Source organism: Chaetura pelagica, unplaced genomic scaffold, assembly GCF_000747805.2.
Source record: "Chaetura pelagica isolate M959 unplaced genomic scaffold, ChaPel_1.0 scaffold235, whole genome shotgun sequence".
NCBI lineage: Eukaryota > Metazoa > Chordata > Aves > Apodiformes > Apodidae > Chaetura > Chaetura pelagica.
The window spans coordinates 1,950,812-1,951,274 of NW_009953215.1; positions in this window are offsets into that span (position 1 = coordinate 1,950,812).

The window sequence follows — 463 nt, forward strand, 5'->3', positions numbered from 1 at the left end:
GGTGCGGGGCTTGTTCTGCAGGGGTAGCGCCTCGTGTGCTGGGGTGCTCTGTGGGGAGGTAACGCGCAGTGAGGAGGGGTTTACCAGGTGCTCGTTAATGAGGTTAAATCCCGTTGTCATTGGTTTTAGTTACTATTTTTAGAGCTCGCAGGGTGTGCGCAACAACGCCCACGTACGGGCTCGGCGTGAGGAGCGGAGCCGGGCCGGGCGCGGGGCCTGGCGGGTCCCCCCGCCTGGGGTGCTGGTGGCGCTCGGGTACCTCGTGTGGTCACCGAGCCAGGGGGTACCCGGGGCCTGACCCCTGTGCTGTGTCGCTGGGTTTGTCACTTGGTGAGCCTGCCACGTGTGTGCACATGCAGCGTTCGGAGCTCTGCGGGGCCGGGGCTTGGCAGGCGATCGCCTCCTTCCTGCTGGTCACCTTGCTGTGTCCTTGCTTTCCCCTCCATCTCTGTGTGTCCTGAGG